We start from the raw sequence: 20,465 nt of genomic DNA on the forward strand, positions 1-20,465 counted from the left end.
TTGACAGTCTGGCTCTATGCTTGTTTTTTAACTTGTTCTATTTCTTTATCTTCCAATTTGTTGGGGAAGATATAGTGATAAGACCCACTATTGATTAACTCAATAGAGAAAAGGAGGTTGCCCTTGCGGAAAAGTGAGCAGAATCCATTTCAAGAGCGCCTTCAAGCTGCTAGGATGACTAACACAAGGTAAATCCGAAAATCATCAACCTTTAAATGAAAGTTTTATATTGTAATTGTAGAAGACCAAAAGCATTCGGCTGTGGAATGCAGGGTTCATGATAAATATTCACAAGCCAAACATTGCTTTTTCTGATTGAAACTCCTACGAAAGTTTTCTAATATGAATATTTTCCTAGATTTATTCACAATGTTTTTCCGGATCAGATCCTCATCCCTGCAGGAGGACGATCACAAGGTTTTGGATGTCTTTGGAACAATGACAGTACACAGCTCAAAGTCTGTAAAATGGAGCTAAATCCCATATTCTATTCTTCCATAACCATCACCTGATTCAAATCACCAAGGATTATCCAAACATGCCTCTGTATGAAACCCATTGCGAACAACACAAAATATATGGGTCTTCCATTCCTTCAGGCCATGTTAAGGAAAACCATGACATGACCTGCTCTAAAATTTTGCCTTTGAACGTTTAGGTGTAAGCCGATTGGCCATAATTTTTTTCTGGGAGCACATTAATGATTATCACGGCCTTCACTTGATCAATTAGGCCTAATTACGGAAGAAATACGCATGAGAGGGCTAAGGGTCAGACAATCATGAAATTTATTTGCCCAAAAGTTCAGGCTTTAATGCAATGTCTGACAATCATGAAATTTTATTTCATGGATTATTAGCTTACCAAGTGTAGAGGGATAGGGAGAGAATTGAGAGGGCATGAGTGAGATAGTGCGACGCGACTGGAAAATAAGAAAACAAAAGCTCTATTTTGAGTATAGTTTTTTTTCTTTTCCCTGTTTTTCAGCCACTTCCTCACCCTCTTATCATTCATGGCCTCTCAATTCTCTCTCTCTCACTTCCTTGCCCTACTCCCACCTCTTAATAAAACAAAAAGTATTCCATGAAAAAAACTTCCGTCCTGGCCCTAAATGATTGATTTCCAATTCAAGATTCCAAATAGGTGAATACCCATGAGCAAAAGGCTCTCACACCTCACGAAGGGTGATTGCCCCAACATCATGGCAACCAACTTTTTCAAGCGAAAAACTTACTTTTGAATGTCCTAATTCACTTCCAATTCAATGCGAATCGCTTGTATTAGGATTTGGGTTATGTCTAGGTCAGTGTGGGGGGCTTAGAGTACGTGTAGGAGAAGGACAAGTGAGGCTCGGCTCGGGCTCGGGCTCGAACCAGGCTCGGTCAGGTTCGGCCAGGCTCGCGAGCGGCTCGCGAGCCTTACCGAGCTCTGGTTATATTATGTTCACACCCCTCATCTTCCCTGGACAGCCCTACTAGTGTAATTTGACTACTTTTTTTACACTATGGTGGGTGGTCCTAGTAACAAATGGGGTTCAAAAAATGAAGTGACATATTTTGCCCCCCCCCTATCACTCCATGGACAACCCTTTTAATGGGGTTCCTACACATATGTGTAGAGAGTTCTCTACACACTAGCTTAAAATACAGTGGGGGCCCACATTGTTTGGGTGATCCAAGCCATCCATTTTAAAGGCCCTCATATAGATAGGGTGTCTACAAAAAATCAGATTCATATGATCATCCCAACCCTACGATTTGTGGAGGTAAAATGGATGTCTTTAAACCTTCACAAATTAGTCCATTTTTTGCCTCAACAGTTCGAATGGTTAGGATGATTCTATGGATCTGATTTTTTGTGGACACCCTATCTATGTGAGGGCCTTAAAAATGAATGGTTTGGATCACCCAAATAATGTGGCCCCCAATGTATTTTAAGCTAGTGTGTAGATAACTTATCTACACATATGTGTAGGAACCGTTTTCTCTCTCTCTCTCTCTCTCTCTCTCTATATATATATATATATATATATATATATATATATATATATATATATATATATATATATATATATATATATATATATATATATATATATATATATATTTAAATATATTAAATTCTTAACGAGCTAAGCCGAGCCTGGCCTAACTCGTGCTCGGCTCGTTAAGCTTAACGAGCCGGCTCGGCTCAGCTAGTTAAGGATTCGGGCCGAGATCCAGCCGAGCTTCCGAGGCCGAGCCAAAATTGACACCCTTAATTTCAACCCCTAAAAGAGTGACTTAGATTGATACAGCCACATCTTTTGACGTGGAAAGTTTTATTCCAAAAATCAAGCGAAAGGATTCTTAGGTAAGGTTATCTTTTATGATTATCTTAGTTTTCTTTAGCAATTAAAACTCTCTTTTTTAGAAAGTCTAGAACATTTATTGGAAAACTTACCTTTTATCAGGCGTGCGAAAGCCTGTATCTTCCTGTATGTTAGTAGATTAGTTTTAGAATGTTGCTAGGATTAGAATTCTTATTATAAAAGTGCATGCCAGGTTTTGAGAGGGTACTTTTCCTTATTGGTGCCCTCTCAAGTCTCTCCTCCCACCCACTCAACCTCTCTCTCACCAGTTGAGAAACTAAATTTATCATGAAAATAATTCATGGAATTTATCTAGGGAAATGTTATCAGCACTACTGTATTTTGATGAGGGTACTCCTCACTTTAATAAAAGTACAGTATGGCCCGCACCATAGGGTCATTCAAACCGTCCATTAGATGGCCCACAATCTAAATAGATTGTGCCCCAAAAATCATTTCCATAGGTTGATGCTAACCCTCCGATCTATAGAGGATTCAGATCTACCCTCTAACATTCAGATCGGAGGGTTAGGATCAACCTATGGAAATGAATTTTGGGGCACACCCTATTTAGGCTGTGGGTCATCTAATGGACGGTTTGGATCATCCTATGGTTCGGGCCATACGGTACTTTTAATAAAGTGAGGAGTGCCCTCATCAAAATACAGTAGTGTTGATAACATTTCCCTTTATCTAATTTACAAATTGGACATTAAGTGCGTGTTTGGCGTACCGTTTAAAACACCGTTTGGCGTTTGAAACACCGTTTTGGGGTCAAACGGCCGTTTGGGAGTGTTTGGGTGCGCAGCCACCGTTTGAAACGCCGTTTGAAACACCGTTTTAAACCCTCAAAACGGCATTTTGCAAACGGAGGGGGGGAGGTCCGTTTGCAAAACGCCGTTTTGAACGGAGTTTTTGGGCTATGGGTTTTTACATGTTTGCCCTTACCAAAACCCATTTTTACGTATATGCGTTACGTCAAATACCAAAAAAGTGGGGGTGTTAATATCATTCTTGAGGACACAAATTTGTTAAATTGTTAATATTTAATTCAAAATAAGGGGCTGCTGATATCATTATATGATCTCTTAATTTTGATTTTTTAAAGACAAAAGAATGTAAAGAAACCCTAGTTTCTTACTTTCTTCATCTACTTTGCAAAATTGTAAACCCTCTCACGCCTCACTGCCTCAGCGCCTCCACTTGTCCGTCAAATCTGGCCGTTGAGAAGAAGAACCCCAAAGGTATAGCCTCTTTTTTTTTTTTGGCAATGATATTTAATTTTAATAATGTTTGAATGAGATCCTAATGACCTTTTAATATTGGGCCTAATGAGAGAGTAGTTGAGTTACATTCAGGCCAACCAAACAATGCTCTTTTTGGTCATTTTACCACTAAAACTCCATTTTGGGGCATTTGCAACCAAACACACAATATCTCCGTTTGCCGTTTAAATGCCGTTTTGATCTGGCCAACCAAACATGGAAACGCCGTTTGGCCAAACGCCGTTTTGAACGTTATTTCAAACGGTACGCCAAACACACCCTAAATCCTCTTTAGAAGCCATTAAGTACATCACTTCTAATTCGATATTTATTCAGTCGGAAGCAACTGACCGAGAAAGTCGGGAGCGCAAAGAGTAGAATGGATAATTAAAAATGGGGCGTGGAATGGTGTGCTCCACCCTATCGTAGCCCGGGGTGTAAAATTGTGGGCCCACCAGATCAAATATAAAATGGCGGCATATAAAATGGCAGCCCCCCACCCATTATATGCTCGGGTATAAAGTGTTAGGCCCCATCTTATCAAAACAAAACATGAGGTACAAGAACAAGATTTTCTAATAAATTTTTTCTTAGAAAGAAAGTGAATGACAAGGGAAAGAAACATGCTTAGTGTGTGTTATAAGGAATGATATATCCCCCCAAACGAAACTTGGCTCAGGTCGGGGTCTGAGGAACTTTCCTCAGACCTTTCCTTGGACCCCTTGCTAACAGTCTAATAGCAAGGGGTGTGGAAATATCAATTACTTCTAGAAAAAAAAAGTAAGCATGGAATTGATATTTCCACACCCCGACACCCTTTGCAAGTATAGGGAGTCTGAGGAACTTTCCTCAGACACCCCCCCCCCCCCCCCCCCCTCCTGCACCGTGCGTTTTCTATGAGGATGGTTCACAGTTTGAGGATAAGTTCACCCCTTTTAACCATCCACTTGGCAATGAGGCTAGATGATGATGTAGTTTTTCTTAGTGGTCAATGTTTCAATCTTTATCAATTTCTAATTCTCAAGTCTTACAAGCAGGCGTATCAACTCAACCCTTTTTTTGTTAGGACCCATATGCAATTGGCCCCCCTCCACTTATACCACAAGTACTATTACAAAGAATAATCTTTCTCAAACAACATTGAAAGGAAAGAACATTTCATCCATGCATGAAGAATCAAAGCAAGTTTGGCCACCCTCCCTTGTTCTTAAAAATGAAAATATTCAATAAAATGAAAATTGCACTTAGAAAAACAAAAAGTATAGAAAAAAGAAAGGTTTGATTGTGAATCCATATATGTGGGGTTGATTCTGATATTATTCTTACTTTTGAAGATTCCCCATGTGGGTTGCTCCTCATATATGCTCTAAAGTATTTTCTGCACATGAACTGTTGTTCCCGATAGTGATTTTTTTTATTTATTCCTAGCCTTAGTGACCAAAATAATATCCCTAGAGCCCTTTGAATTGTGCTCTATTTTGACTATTTTTGCTCTTGTAGGGATGTATCTTCCCACTAACTTGGACACCTGGTGTAACTTGTATTACTTGGTTCTTAGTACATCTTCCATTTTTTTTCCTTTCTTCTTTGGAACCCATCTGTATTGGTACCTTGATACCTTTAGAAAAGAGAAGGATATCCTTTCTATAGTTCAATGGAAGTATGAGAAGACTAATGGCATCTTTATCCTGAAAGTTGGGTTTTCTTTTTTCCTTTTTTTTATATTTTTTGGGGCTGGTATAGAAAACCTTTAGAATTTTCCTAGAGCTTTCTTGGCCATCGAGTAGTGTTTGGTAGTGCATACCCTAGCAAAAATTCCATTCTAGCCAACGGGTGACTGGGTCTCCAACAGTAAATGTTATTGTTTGCCTCTTCGCGTCTTTGCCTCATTGCTTCTTATGTGCTTGTGAACTTAGATTTCTTGTTGTGGTAGTCTTGTAGCTTTTGAGCCCCACAACCTTGCTTGGCTTGCTTTGTCATGAGACACATCAAGTGTCACTAAGTGTCACACAGACCTCATAATCAGAACTAAGGCCCGTGATAGTTGGTATAGGCATGGCTTTAAATTTCGGTTTCAGACTAAATTTCGGTGTTGGCCGAAATTCGAAATTTCAGTAATATCAGCTGAAATTTCTGAATATTTCTATTTAAAAAAAATTCAATTTCTCGAAATTTCGATAGAAATTTGGTAAAATCCGAAATTTCAGATTTCGCCAAATTTTGGTTTCGGTCCCAACGAAATCTAAAATTTAGGTCCAAAATTTCGGATTTCAGCCTAAATTTAAAACCATTGGTATAGCCGTATAGGTCGCCACCCTATAGAAAATGGCGTAATTCATTTTAGGCCTATCTTGGGTGGGGAATCTAGTCGATCATAGAGATATTAGAGTTCTTGCTCTGGTTTCAACGCGGGAGGACACAAATAACACCAATGATTGCCATAGTGGTTCTTTAAAAATCCTCCTGCTTTGAGTTATACAATTCGCTGGTTTGTAGAGACCTAATAGATGTGGAATTTGAAGGGCTTCTTCAACTTCGATGGTAACTACGACTCTATAGTTTTATCTTTCTAGGAGAATCTCATTCCCTATAAACTCTTTTCATGTAATAATTATTAATTTATGACTACATTTATAATATTGTCCTTCAACATATTGTAATATATTCTATACTAAAGTCTAGAGAATCATAAGTGATCTTCTTACAGAAAATTGACAGGGTACTCCCTCAACCATACAATATTACAGTGTATCAATGACTAAAGGGGGGACTAATGTACATGACGTTAGAAGAATCCAATGGCTTTGATTGCAATGTACACTGGCGCCGGGTGCCCCTGGTGATAAAAAAAAGGGGCGTAAATATCACTTCCTTAAAAAAATGCATAAACAATCATGGTATTACAGGCCATTAAAATAAATAATCGTTAATTCATTTAAAAAAGGCCAAACAAAATAGCATGTAAGGGCATATATATTACGCTAAAACTCACTTGCCGGATGATCTTAAGCCGTTAATCATCACCTTGACCTGAAAAATATCTTCTTAAAATTCTTTCAAATTTTGAATTTAGTTGTTCATAGCCAAACCCTAAAACAACGCGTAATGGATCAAGGGACCATGATAATTGAATTCGGGTAAGGTCAACGGGAAATGGGCTTGACTTATGGTTGTTGGTCTTTCTTAGAGTGTGAGATCTCACCATTGGATTGTTGGTGTTAGATTTGGCAATTGTTTAGATTAGGCAAGTTGGTTAAATGAGTTAACCTAGATATAATTCGATTAGCAATTAGGTTAGATTAGGATGATTCTGTCTATATATCTCTTTCTATAATTACTCGTGTTTTTATGTTTATGTTTTGAGTGTTCTATATAAACACTCATTAGTCTCTTTGTAATTTATCCAAGTTTAGTGAAATTCCTAAACTTATTAGTCATATCAATGGATCTGATCATGTCCACATCGGCAAGAGAGAGAGAGAGAGATGATTTGGCACCGGCCAACCAATAAATGGAAAGCAATGTAAGTGGAAGTGAGAAAGGGATGTGTTTGGGCATGTGGGTGTGACCAGACGCTGATAGAGAATCAGTCCTACACAACCCACCACCGAAAGGGAGTCCCTCCCGCACTAAAATCTTCTGGTCACCTCTATTTGGGAAATTAATTTCTCTCAAAAGGAGAAAAAAGTGATGATATCCTACATGTGGCATGTGTGAGGGCATTGAGATTGGCCATTACAGTGGAGCCCATTGTAGGAGGCCACTATCAAGCCAATTGGACAATCTCAAGCTTCAAATCAATGGAATTTTGAATGTGATATGTTAGTCATTCTCATTTCTACTTCTTCTTCTTCTTCTTAATTGATTTTTTTTTATTTCTATAGTTACTTGATACAATGTTTTTTCACTTGTGCTTTAATGTTAAAAAATAAAATCTTAATCCTTGTTTAAATTAATATAGGATGTCAATGATATTAGTTCGCGAAGGGCCCATTTGGATTGCAGGAAAAACATTTTACAGAAAATTTGTTCCTGGAGTTTGTTTTTTTCGTTCCCATAATTTAGAGATATGATATGGTTATGGCTTATTTACAGGGATATCATTATAAATTAAAAATCCTGAAGTATATAAACAGTGACTACGTAATGATTCGGGGTTGTATATAAAATAGGTTATATAAACAGTGATTATGTAATGATTAGGGGTTGTTTATAAGGAGAAATTATATGATGCCCAACCGTCAAAATAAAGGACGGAGAGAGACAAACCCTCCCACCCTTGATTTGGGATCCAACAAAAAGTCAAAAAAGGCGGCTTTTGCTGGATTGCAAATCAAGGGTGGAGGGTTTCTCTCTCCGCCCTTTATGTTTTGACGGTCGGACACCATATAAGTTCTCGTATATAAGATGGTACTTCAAAAGTACCACCCTTGATATTTGATCCAACAGCAGCCTCTTAAAAAGTGGGCTGCTGTTGGATCAAATATCAAGGGTGGTACCATTTTGACGGTACTTCACGGTCGGGCATCATATAAAAACTCAGATGACAGATACTATGCAAGTGTGCGTATTATCAGTATTTATTAGGGGAAATGATATCAATACTTGTTTTGATAATGGCACTCCTCATTTTACTAACTACTTTTATGATTGGCTGTTGATAGCATCCGGTAATAACTAATTAAATAAGTATAAAATAAACCAATCATTTCCTTATAACCAATTATTGAATCCTCCATATCTCAATCTCGAAAGTCTATTTACAAATAAAATAGGCAATTAGGCAAATGATATTCAAACAACCATGTTTTGATAACGGGCATGAAATCACTTCTCCTATATGCTTTAATCAGCTCTCAAAGGCTGCTGACAGCTTTTGGGGAATTATAACGGATGGTTAAAGCAGGTAGGACAAGGTGAGCTAAGTACATATTATCAAAACATGGTAGTGCTTGTATCAGTTCCCATAAAATAATGCAAAATTGAGTCGACTTCTAAACTTCCATAAATTTTAGCTAATTATTGATGGGTAAGTTTTTTTTCCACATTACAACTACAAAAAGGTTTTGACTGTGGAGAAAACATCTGCAAAATTGAGTAGTCAACTTCTAAACATCCATAAATTTTCACTAATTATTGATGGGTAAGATTTTTTGTTTTCACATTACAACTACGTACAAAAAGGCTCTGATCATGTGAGAAAACATCTCTAAAAAAAGTGATCAAACAAAACTATTCAACAAGAGTTGAAAGAGAAGGAACTATGGTGGTGGTGGTTATGGTGGTGGTGGTGGGACTCTCGCTCGATAAGCCACCTCAAGTGAAGGAAATCATCGACGGAACATGGAAGACGGAGAGGCCCCGTTGTGTGGAATCCGTAGAGTTCTTGTGCCTTCTCTAGTAGTTTCTTGAATTGCGGGTGGTACAGATAGGAAATCGGAATCACGAATCTCCGAAAACCGCCTTCTTCGTCCTCCAACCCTACTCTCACTGCTAACCATCCCTTCTTCACCTTCATTCTCTTCTCCTCTTGCATCTTGGGGAAAAAAAAAAAGACTTCAGAATTGAGTCACTTGGTTGAGAATTGAGAGAAGTGGGGTGGAAGGAAACTAAATTTATAGTGGGGGAGGGAGTGGGCAATTTCGTAAATTTAATGTACCTTACTCATCAGTTCGTACTTATACGGAATCCAATGGTAGACTTTTTTTTTTTTTTTTTTTTTTTTCTTGTTCTATAAAATAAGGTTTTCATTTTTAATTATTTATTTTATTTTTATTTATGATGGAAGACAGGTAACAAAGATGTTCCTCAAGGCCCATTCGATGGAGAAATCATTCTGCTGACAAAAAAAAGTTTATATATTTTTATAAAGTAATATTGTGCTTTTATCTTTTCATTTTATTTTGGAATTTTTAATTCTTTATTTAAGGAATTGTGGGATATTCTTGCCCTAATTGAGAATTAATTCTTCATCTTAATAATACACTTGTCACAAGTTGCCAACTTGCCATCTAAATCTCATTCCTTTTTTTATTAACATTATCATTTTCATGCTCATCTTCAAGGACCTATCTTAAATATATTCAGGCCCATTTGTTCAAAAGGATTGATATCTGCACTACCATATCTTGATAATAGCACTACTCACTTTTGCTCCGTTTGGTTGCCAGAATTTTTTGGTTCTTGGGACTTTTGTGGGATTTTTGTGGGAAAAGGTAGGAGACAAGAGAGGGGACGAGCATTAATTAGACAAAGATGTTGGTATGAGTGGAGAGAAAGGGAAGAGAGAGAAAGAGAGAGAGCATCAGTCCCTAGAAATGAAAAACTGATGTCACCAAGGAAAAGATTATGTGACCACTAAATATTCTCCTAGAAGAATCCTAGGGATTATTTTTTTTACTAGCAACCAATTGTTTCCCTTTGAACTAGCTTTTAACAACTCTTACAATACTCAAGATTAGGGCCATCAACATTTCTAATTCGGATCAGGTCCATTTGAATCCCATCTCAGTTGGGTCATATTCAGTCGGATCCCCAGATCCTACTTTCTATTTTCAGTCGGATCCCCAGATCCTACACAATTAAAATTTTGTACACGTTTCGAACCAAATGGGGCTATGTTTTAGTCCCCTACAAAGAGAATCTATTATATTTTTACTTTGTCTCTGTCTTTTCACAAAGGTGGATGACAAATAGCAGTAATTCGGTGACCACAATCACACAATCACTCGAATAAGATATTTCAGTTCTACTATGTTAAATGTTATGTAAAAAAATAATCCTGATGTTTACATATTGGTAAGTACTATAGAAAATTATATTTGGATGTGGGACTTTTCTCCAGGTTTTTCATTAGTGTCTTGAACCCTAAGGTTTTGTCTATGTCCCATATGAGACACTCAAACGGACCCACGTCATCTGTCTATGACCCATCTATTTGGATTGGGATCCAAAGGATATTTCGGAAGATTGGAGAGTCCGTTGAGGTGCTATCAATGTCCAATCAGAAAATTAAAACAAATTGAGTTAGTGGCATTATAAAGAAAAAAAAAAGTAGTGCAGATACAAGTAATTCAAAGTGTTTAAGTGTTGGGCCTTGTTATAAATGGGCCATTTAAAAAATGCCCACATCAAAGGATGCTAGCCCTGGAAATTGTGGAGACCTTCCTGTCGAATATGGACCTAACCTCTTTTTTTTTTGGCCATACATTAATAGGCCACAAATTGTAGGGTTAGGGTTTTTTCCAATGGGAAGGATTTTTTATAATTTGTAAAAGGGAAGTGATACATTCGCTCCTTTTATTCCCTGGGCCAGCCCCTCCTAGTGTAGTTATGACTACTTTTTCACACTAGAAGGAGGTGGCCCAGGTAAGAAAAGGGGGCGAATATATCATTTCCCTTCTTGTAATGGTCCAACTATATTAGGATTTTCAAAAAGGAAAGCAACAAATATATGATTAGAAAAGGGAAATGATTTCTGCGTTCCAGTGTTTTGATAAAGATGCGCTCCACTTGTTTGTCGTGTAGTATTTAAAGGAATGTAAGAGGAGATTATGGTTCTCAAAAAGCTCTTAAAACCCTTTAAATACTACACGGCAAACAAGTGAGCGTATGTTTATCAAAACATTGAAGCGCTGAAATCATTTCCCTTAGAATTTTTTTTTTTTTTTTTTTGAAATGCAAATAATATTGAATAAAAGGGGGGGCCCCCGAGAAGGGAAAACCCAAGAATACGGGAAGAAAAATGAAAAAGAAAAAAGAGAATTTGTTCAACTTCAATTAGTGCACTATTTTTTTGAAAGACAGAGAGAGGTATGGGATCCTGGAAAAAAGTTTTCCTGATTATTTTAGTTTTTACGTATTTGTTTACCAAAATTGTTTTTCTTATAGTGGAAAATCGTGTTTCTCGCCCGTGGAGTAGGCTTGGCCGAACCACGTAAAATCTCGGTGTTCATCTTGTGGCATGTTTGTTTATTACTTCTATCTTTTCCGTTAATTTGTGCACGGTCGGATCGGATTGCCCGGCGAATTTTCTCAACAAGTGGTATCAGAGCTCAGGTGGAGCGATCGTGGAGGCTGGGTGGAGTGATCGTGGGTGATGTGGTTGGATTAACAGCTCTTTAAACAATAAAGAGACAAGATAGGCAATTTGTCTAATAACATTTCCTTTTTTTTTTGTCCTTTTCTTGTCCTTTCCCTCGTTGAATGGATTTTTATATGGTGCCGAGCAGAAAGGTTACGAGTCCACTTGTGAATCGGAAATAGATAATATTTACCAAAATCATAACATATATGTAAATTCGTTATTATCTTCTACTTCAACCATCCTCCACGTCATGGTTTAAAATTTTGGTTTCGGTACCGGTTCCGGACCCCTGGAATTTCGAAATTTCGGTCGAAATCTGGTACCACAAAGAAAAGGGTATTTTATTTAATATTAAATTTCGGCTGAAATTACCGAAATTTCGGTAAAATATTAAAATAATAATAATAAAAAAGGTTTTTTGGTTTAAATTTCGGGCAAAAACGAAATTTCGAAATAAATGACCGTTTAGGGGAAAGGCCATTTTAGGTCGAAATTTAAAACCATGCTCCACGTACACTTAATCAAACGGGAACATTGGCATCAAAGGGGAACATTGGTATATACAAAGCAAGTTGGTGTTTCTTTTATAGAGTATATGTTTTGAAAATTCACTTTTTTCGTGTGCAAAGGAATAGTAACTAAGGAACTTAGGGATATGTTTAGCCTGGTTTGCCCATCATGAAAAAATATTCCATGGAATATTTGTGACAGATGGGCCCGAGCGGGAGACACCTGAGTAGGTGGGAGCGAGGGGAGCATGAAAAGCCCCTTCTAAATCTCCATTATTTTTTCAAATCATTTTTAATCAAAATAATAATTGTTTCCAATGAGTTGCATGCATGAGTCATCAAGAACAAGTAAAAATGGAATCAGGGTTTCAACATTTTTCATAATCCATTGAAGATAATGCCAAAAGAACGAGGCTCAAAATACAAGAATTATATATTACTAGTTGCAGACCAGTGCGATGCACGGGGCGAGGAAAAAATATGTTTTAAAACTATTTGAAAATTAAAGAATGGAGCCATCACTTACACATTTTTTTATGGGTGGGGCCTGCCATTTTAAACCTAATGATTTGAGGTCCAAACTAATGCACAGGATGGGCCCACCATTTTTGTACTTATGTTTTGATAGAGTGGGCCCCACCATTTTACACCCATGCTATGTTTTGATAGAGCAGCATGAAGAGGATATGTCATCAAAAAATCTTTTGAACTCCATTGGCCTTGGGCTCAAAGCATGAAAAGTGGAAATAAAGATAGTTACCTGAAGAGAAATTTCAGGAATTTAGGGATTATAGAGAGAATTAAAGGATTCCTTCTTGATTAGTGAAAGGAGAATATTTAGGAAATTGGATAATTTTTACTGATTTATATTGTTTCCATATTCGTTTGAGTTGGGTGTGGAATTGAAGTTTTTTTAAAAGAAGTTTAATAGTTTATTATGGAAAGAGGATATTTCTTCCTTATTTCTAGGATCAAATCTCAATGCCTTTTGGCCGGGCTTATGGATGTTAGCGAAAAAATCTCAATCCGATAGGAAGGAGGTTTCTGGTTTGTTAGCAAAAAAATATTGCAAAAAATAGCTACTTTTTTCTAATTAGATCGGAGCAAATAAATAACATATAAATAGCGTGCGATAGAGGAGAGAAATAAGGAAGTTGCGGAATTCCTTTTCTATACACAGAAGTGCAGTGCATATTATCCTTTCTCTTAAAAGGGGCTATACTCAGAAGTTGATGTATAGAGGGGTGCCACGTGGCAGCACTACGTTGTGCGACATTCAGCTTTACTTAGATTAGATATGGGATTTTCTAGCCACCTTCGCGGCAAGCAATTTCACGCGGCCCCGTACTTTGCATGTGATGATAGCCACACATGTTGACTTTTTGGCAGATTTTGTCTATTTTGTCTTATTGATGGCATTGGCGGTCATCACATGCAGAGGACGGGCGCGAAATGGCTATCCGCGAAGGTGGCTAGCAAATCCCATAATGTATTTATTAATAGATTTGAAATATCAAAAGGGTTGCTCGATGAGAATGAACTGTTCGAAGTAGTAAACTTTAATAAATTAAAAACAAATATATTGAAACTATGGAAACTATAGAAAACATGCTTCCAAAATAAGGACATGCATTTTAGTTTTGTTTTCATAAACGGGTTTGCGCTTCATCTATGTAAAATGGGCCGTAAAACAAATTTCACTCCTATTTTGAAGTCGAAAAATGGGCGCAAAATTTGTTTTACGACCATTTCCTATGACGACGCAAATCAAATTTCCTAGTAACCATGGCCCATACATTATACACAATTTTAGACCAAGAAATTAAATTTAATATTTGAAAATTATTATTATTTACACCTCATGTATGGTAGAGTTCCACAGAGTACTAATTTTTGTAGTCCAGTTTTTTATTTAATTTTTTTTAAATTTCTGTAGGGGAGAAAATGAAGAAAGGAAGACCAAGTAATTAATTTACACAAGTGGGTAGGATAATATTCGTAATATCCTGTTGTGGAGCCTATTGTTGTGGGTGGTGTCTTGTTATGCAGATTCCCAAAGGGTAAGATTTCATATGAAGATGAAGATGAAAGAAACAGCTTCCTCGTCTTCTTTCCACCTTTTCGCCCACCTCACAATTAGGTCGGTAGTGCTCTCTCTCTCTCTCTCTCTCTCTCTCTCTCTCTCTCTCTCTCTCTCTCTCTCCCCCCCACCACATCTGATAAAGAAAATCAAATCAAAGAGCACAAGAGAGTGATCCCTCCAACTTTTTCTACCCCTTTTTCCAATGATTTCAAGTCAAAGAGGAAAGCAAGTCCACATGTCTATAGAAAAATGGATTACAGGAAGACCAATCTTCTTTACAAAATATTGGTTTTTTGTACCAAAGCAGCACATCACTCCATTGTTTTAATAATCATAAGCCTCTCTTTGTTAGTTTGCACATGTTATATAGGCAGTTTAGATTTCCAACATACTATTAAACAGCCTACCAAGGAAATGTTTAATAAACACTATAAGAAAAAGGGCCTATAGTGATGACATTTTTTGCAAAATCCACCATAATTCTAATAAACGTGATTTACCCAATTCTGGATCATCTTCTCGAATCGTATAACTATCAAAAGAGCCCACTCTGGCTCAGCCGCACCACCAGGAGTGAGAGCCACCCGAGAAGCAAGTTATAACTATCTAAAAAATCATGGTAGCCAAACAGGGCCTAAAGAGTTGATTTTTTGTAGATTTTATCTTAGGAATGGAATGAGATTAGTCCTTATAGTCCAGTATTTTTCAAAAAGTACTGTACGGGCCACACCATAGGATGATCCGAACCGTCCATTTGATGGGCCACAACTTAAATAGGTTGATCCCAAGAAATCATTTTCATAGGATGATCCTAGCCCTACAATCTATTGATGATCTGAGGCTTGAGATCATCTTATGGAAATGATTTTTTGGGCGCAACCTATATACATTGTGGCCCATCAAATGGACAGTTCGGATCATCCTAAGGTGTGGCCCGTACAGTACTTTTTGAAAAATACGGGACTACAGGGGCTTAAACCATATAAAAACTCTGAATGGGATATATGTTTGCATAAAACCAGCAGCACATTTTGCCTGCACGGTCGATCATTATTTTTCAAAATAAAATTGTAACCCCGGACTATTTCTATATCGGGGCATTAAGAAGGCATATTTGAGTGTTTATCACGCCCCAAGACACCAAGGAAAGCACAAATAAGAAGGTATGGCCCACCACGACAGATAAAATCAAGTACAAATGGAGACAATTGATGAAGGCAAATTCAACCACCCAATGAGTAAAAGAAGCCAAATATTCAAATTCAATGATCCTATATTCCAACGCATGATAATCAGAAGCCTCTGATCCACCAAGAATTCGAAGAAGCACGACAAATTGCCCTGACTTGACCATAATTAGCAAAACTTAGTTTTAAACAGCTTTTTTTTTAAATGTGCTTTTTGTAGGTTTGTGCTTAAAACTTTTAATGCAAAAAAACTCATTTTTTGAGAAAAAAGTTTAAAATGCATTAATTTAAACGCATTAAACGCATTTTTTGCCAATTTTCCAACTTTATCGTACCTGTTATAATTTGTAAATAACAAACTTTTAAAGGTTTTAAACGTGTTTTTCGGGTTTTCGCTTATCAGTCCTTTTTATACTATGTTTTTTCAAACATATTCTTGTTTTTTTAAAAATATTTTGATTGCGCATGAGGTCTACTTCTTCCTTTGCACTTTTGCACACATACAAAAATTAAGGAAAATATTTCATTGAGGCAAAAAGAGAGAAAGGTGAGAAAATGGGTGGGGTTATTTTTTTACGAGACACATGCCGTATAAAATTCAATCCAATCACGGGCAAAGAAGCAAAACAATAGAAATAGACAAGGCACACGATGCGCACACACTGAGTTTTTATGTTGTTCGGCCAACATGCCTACATCCGTGGGTGAGAACATGGTCTTCCACTATGAGGAAACATATTACAAGGACTATAACTGGAGTTAACCCGAAACCCGCCCTTTTTTTCCCCAACTAAGACCGTATATAGAGCAACCCAAGAATCTCTCTCTCTCTCTCTCTCTCTCTCTCTCTCTCTCTCTCTCTCTCTCACACACACACACACACACACAACCTAGTAAGGAATTGTAGCTCAAGAGGGGAGGAAAAGAAAGAAGAGAATAAATGTTATAGAAAAATGAAAGATAAAGCAAAATAAAGAAAATAAATAAAAGTTACTAGGGACTCACGCGATCATGTAAGTGGATCCATGATCTTTTGAGAAAAAAAAAAAAATGGACCCTCACAAGGGACGCACATCCTCCCTACACCCTCACAAGGGCTTGTGTAAGAATATCATTGCTGAGAAAGAAATAGAAGACAACCTAAACAAAGTTGAGCATGGCTACCCCGTCCCGATTGGTTCCAATTATAAACTTCTAGTGCTCGCAAAGTATATCCATTAAGGTTCATCTTGTTAAGACCTCAAGTCCTATTGTGATGATCTCTCCCATGTCACGTTCAAGGATGAAAGGATCCATGTCAAATACTTCAGCAAGTCTTTTGTGGGACTCCCTTGAATAGTTTAACACCTTGAACCACGAGAATATATCATCTTAGCTTAGCCCAAAGGCCTTCATCTTAGACATTGGTTTCACTTTCCATACATTTTTGCATATATGTGTTGAATGGATATTGACTTTTTATCATTAATTAACTAATGATTATTAAAGAAAAGATCATTCTGTTACCCACCCAACAAATCTAATTTCTTTTAGCAGGATGAGGCTAATCACATAGAAGTGATAAGCCGCTTCGATTTGTCAAGAGATCTGGATCAATGCAGGTTTGTTCATGTGTCATGATACAATGTCTGAACTTATCCAATGTAGTGTAACTATGCCACAATACACCTAGTTCAAAATTGCTTTAAGCTTTCTAGAATTACATCATGATATTTGTATCAATTTTACATGTGCAAGATTGATATCGATTCCTATTACCATGCCCCGGGATCAATTTCGTAGGTGAGCCTTGTGCCCTTAGCAACCCATCACTTATCACTTTGTAGGAGGTTAGTATTTGGTGATTGCTACTTTTCACGTCTACCTAAAGCCATGATTGATGTGATTGGCTAAGACGATATTGGGAATGCGTCTGGATGGGTATGAATAACATATGAGCTTCGGAAAGATCTTCTAATATTACATTATGACCTTTGAGATCTGATATTTGGCCAGGGTGTTCATTGTTATTGGATGATCATGGTGTACACGGAAACTAATTATTCCCCGACAATGTCAAGTGTTTAGTTTAATCGAGATTATTAAACTATGTTATACATATATGAGGGAGGAATGCTAAACTCACAGGAGCCCTTGGAGAAACCGGAGAGAAGGGCTTCTCCATTGGATCCATGTCACCTGCTTTTACGTTATCAGTGCCATTATAAATGCGCTAAGGGTTATAATTTAGAGTTTGTGAAATACATGTTTAATTACTCAATAAGTTGATAAGTGTATGCATGAGATTGGAGGCTTTGAGCTACCAACTCACATGATGAGATTGTAGCGTATTCACTTTGATGTGTGTCATGTAAATCTAAGACAAATATAGAGTTGGAACATTGATGATGTTCTCATAATTAAGAAGGCTATTTAATCATGACGGTCTCGATCATGGATTTTAGTATAAATGATCAAAGTTAATTGATGATTGGGAGTTAAAGTGGGTTGATTCAGTTTTATTTTTTAATTATTTCAGTGGAAAGTAATCTAACATTCTAAGTTTCTAACATATGTTGGATGATGGAAAGTTTGTAAATTGCTAGACATTGAGTGGTTTTATTAAGTAATGGCATAACAATAATAATTAAGAGAAGGGAGGATTGACCAATAAATCATTTGTAGAGATTTTAGTTGCATAGTTTACAACTATGATACTCAATTTAACTATGATTAGAAGCTCTTTTCTAATCCGATTTGCATTATAATTTAAAACCCATAAGTTGGAGTTCATAAAAACTCATTTGGTGTTTTACTTAAACACATGAATGAGAAACCCTAGTTCCACTTCTCTTCCCTATGCTCCATCATCTACTTTGATCTGGATTGTTCATCTTCACTCAACCTAAAATTAATTGGTGAAATTCTCGAACAACCATGAGGTGCAAGTATATAACCCCGTTGGTATGTCGCTCGTCTCCTACATCATCCAATCATGGTTTGATCATGATGATTAACATGTGATTTTGTACCTGGATCGAAGATCTCATGTAGGGGTGTAAACGGATCGAATTCGGAGCGGATATGGCTATATCTGAATTCAATTACAGTATACACTATCCGAATTCGGATTCGGATTCGAATTATCTATTACCGAATACGTATCCGTCGGATATTGTTCGAGTTCAGATATTATCCGTATCCATTTATCAGATAAATTCAAACATTTTATTGCAGTACTTTATCTTTCTTCTCCTTCTTACTCCTTGAATGAATTTTCCAAATCCTAAAACCATACCTCTACCTTCTCCTCACTAAATTAACTCTCAAACCTAAAATATATGAGATCCTCTTCTTCCTTTTAAAACAAAGGCAGAGAGAGAGATGATGGTGTTAGTAGTGGTTTTTGAGTTTTTTTTTTTTTTTTTGTATATGATGAAATGGGTTTGGGCTATTTTGAACATGGGAAGTGAGAGTGCTGATGGTGGAAGAGAAATGAGGATGGAGATGGGGATTGGGTTAGACATGGAGGTGACTGACGGTGATGGAGGTGGAGGTGGCTGTGAGAAGGTGAAGAGGGGCGGCGGCGGATTTTGGTGGGGTCGGAGGCACGAAGGAATGCTGAAGATGGTGTCTCAACCTCCTCCTTTCTCCTCTCTCTTGCTTCTCTTTGCAAACCTTAGAAGTCCCCTCTTTTAATTGCATTTTGGGTTTTTATATAATCCTAAGTTGCAAATTTGATCTGAGCCATCCATTTACCATCAATGACCTAGATGGCCTTTTTGCTTTAGAATTCTCTAGAAGCTATGCTATCTTCTTTCAATCACCATCATCCATTTGTCTCTTTCATCACAAAGAAGTCATGTCAAACTCCAAGAATGCCCTTAAAATGAGAGATTACTTTATTTCCTACCCAAAACACTTTTTGTTTTTTTTTTTTTCTAAAAAGAAAATTCACTTTTCTTTTAGAAACAAAAGATAGTGTGTCATTACTAAAAATAAATACTAATGATATTATTAATAATAAATAAAAAGGATTTACTTCTCGGATTCGGATGTTAAACGGATCAGATACCCCATTTACCAGATTCGCATCCGCTAAGAGCCGGATATCTCATAAACGGATTCGGATAATATCCGCTTGAAATAGATTCGGATAATTTTCGCTTTAAACGGATTCGGATGCGGACGGAATTCGAATTTTCGAATATCCATTTACACCCCTAATCTCATGATAAAAAAATAAATAAATAAAAAAATTTGCTTATACCAAGCAATCACTTCATTGATCAATATTCATAAAATTTTGAAAGGGATGTCAGGAGAAAAATTAGGAGCATTATATCAAGTTGACAGGGAAATTTTTGTTGCATAAATGGGGGATCAACCCACGGATTACAACCATATAGTGATGGACATCCGGTCTGCTCACCCATCAATTAGAAGCTATCTATGAATTAAAAGGTCCAAATGACCACCTCAGCAATCATTTCATAGAATCAATAGGTGTTCAAATCGTTCATTTGAATAAACAATTTGAGCCTTTCTTATTGAATGATCATACTTCCTAATTATCAAAATTCTTAACCGAACAACATCACCATTTGTTTTCAATAAGAAGTTGGGTAGTGCAAAGAAAAAAAAGTACTAATCATATTTAGGGATCAATTTCCTCAAAACTAAGTTCATTTTGAAATGATCTTTGGATCAACTAGTCAGACAACTTTCTCACTAAAGCTCTCCTTTAGGTTCAGGGAATGTCAGTTCTAGATCTCTGTTACTCATTTCTATACTTATAACACAGGAACTCAAATTCTATATTCCTCATCATACGTTAGATCTATCCAACATTATTAACCTAATGTGGTAAAATATACTAGAGTAGGCGTGAGATCACTTACCTCTATAAAATTCCTCTGAAAATCCCTTTTGCAAAATTACGATCGAGGGTCCTAAGAAGAAGAAGATGGATCTTTTCGCTTGAGCTTCTCATTTCCCAACCACAG

This window comes from Tasmannia lanceolata, unplaced genomic scaffold (assembly GCF_043159265.1).
Source record: "Tasmannia lanceolata isolate RefF3 unplaced genomic scaffold, GAP_Taslan_0.1 ptg000016l, whole genome shotgun sequence".
Classification (NCBI taxonomy): Eukaryota; Viridiplantae; Streptophyta; class Magnoliopsida; order Canellales; family Winteraceae; genus Tasmannia; species Tasmannia lanceolata.